The following is a 1,969-nucleotide window of genomic DNA, read 5'->3' as shown; positions in this document are numbered from 1 at the left end:
GGATTCTCCTTGGGCTCAGCTTGCTTAGAAACACACCATGGTGTCTATCAGAAAGCAGTGAGCAAGAAGCAGGGAGAGCTAAGTGGAAGTCTGGGTTCTATCAGTAATCCATTTGAATCTCACCTCCCTGACCCTGACTTTGAAGCTTCCTTGAAGTACTTGTGTTCCAATGTGCCAGGGCCATGGTCTAAGGCATCTCATATAATCCTTTCTGTCCCATAACATAGAGGGTTAGTTATCTGGGTTATTATCCACACCTACTGAATCATATTTCCAGAGGTGGGACCAGAGCAATTTATTTTTGAAAAGCTCCACATCCTTTGAAATGTGGGGGTGTGGGAGGTAACTGCTGATTTTCATTATAAGCCCTTCTGTACTATTTTAATTTTTACCTGTATATATATTGCTTTTATCTTTAAAGGGGGGGGGGTGGACTTCACAAGTGATTCTTATGTATATAGCCAAGGCTGTTAATTACCTCTGTAATGGAAAAGCACTGGAGTGGATTAAAAAAACAAACAAACCTGGGTTCAAGCTCAGTGGGATCTGGGGCATTTTAACCCTTTGTGGAGGAGGGTCAGTTTTCTCATCTTTAAGGTACAGAAACTATCTTTATGAATCTGGGCTTAGCCAGGAGGTGGTGGCACACACCTTTAATCCCAGCACTTGGGAGATAGAGGCAGGCGGGTTTCTGAGTTTGAGGCCAGCCTGGTCTGAGAAACCCTGTCTAGAAAAAAAATAAAATAAAATCTGGGCTTATTATCCCAGCACTCCTGAGGCAGAAGCAGATGGATCTTGAGGCCAGCCTGGTCTACTGAGTTCCACAATAGCCAGGGCTACACAAAGAGACCCTGTCTCAGAAAACAAAACAAATGTGTGATTTGTAGAAAGAATGGCTCAGTAATGAGAACATTTGCAGATCTCACAAAGCACGTGGGTTTTGGTCTCAGCATCCAGAGTGGCTTACAATCATCTGGTCTGTAACTCCAGTTCCAAAGGATCTGTTGCTCTCTAGGCATACACATAGAACACAGACATACATGCAGGCAAAAACACTCTTACACATAAACTAAAAATCAAAAAATATTTTAAAGCTGTCATAATAATAGATATATCAGCCAAACTGCTTCAAATACATTCCACATTATCTTCTTCTCAGGCTGCAAGTAGGCATTTTATCATCTTTTAAAGAATGAAGAAACCGAGGCTCCTAAGGAACTTGTCCAAGTTTCTATAGCTAGGATTAGAACTGAGTCTGATCCTCAAATTCTAGCAGCGTTGCCAAATGATGGCATGGGCCAAGGGTGGTATGTGTCTTTGGGTGAACAGAAGCTTGCTTAGTCATGCCTTTTAACATGTATTAGAAAACATAATTATCACATTAAACCTGTGATTTCATGGATATTGCTACTTGAGATGAAATATGTAGATAGTTAGACCTCAGATCACTTCAAGAAAAATATTGAGTGAACAGTGCTGGAGGGCAGTTTAGAAATGTCTACTACAAACAAATATAGAGATAGCCTATGTTTCCATAATTCCCTTTCTGGGAATCAACACAAAGATATACACTGAAAAACTATCACATGGTACAGCAATGCTTCTATGCACTATTTTGTAATAGCGAAAACCGAAGTCACTGTAAAAGAGAAATGGGCAATTCAGATGTGGCTGTCATAGGGTGGCAATCTGCACAGCATTTTAGAGACACTGATCTGTACTATACAACTCTCAAAAACATTGTTAGGCAAAGAAAGCAAATTGGTACAATTCAAAGTAACTTTTCATTAGATACAAGATTTATATAAAATATTAAAAACAAAGGCTAGATGGACAGACAAGAAACTGAGAAATTAAATAAAGAGGGGGAGTAGTTGGTAATGGAATGAGACTTTCTAATAACATTTCTTTAAACAGTGTTTTATTAAACTACACTTTAGGTTTTTTGTATGGCTTGTATGTATATATG

The sequence above is a fragment of the Mastomys coucha genome, chromosome X (assembly GCF_008632895.1).
Source record: "Mastomys coucha isolate ucsf_1 chromosome X, UCSF_Mcou_1, whole genome shotgun sequence".
Lineage (NCBI taxonomy): Eukaryota > Metazoa > Chordata > Mammalia > Rodentia > Muridae > Mastomys > Mastomys coucha.
The sequence above is the reverse complement of the archived record's forward strand: the minus strand, read 5'-3'. Positions refer to the sequence as shown.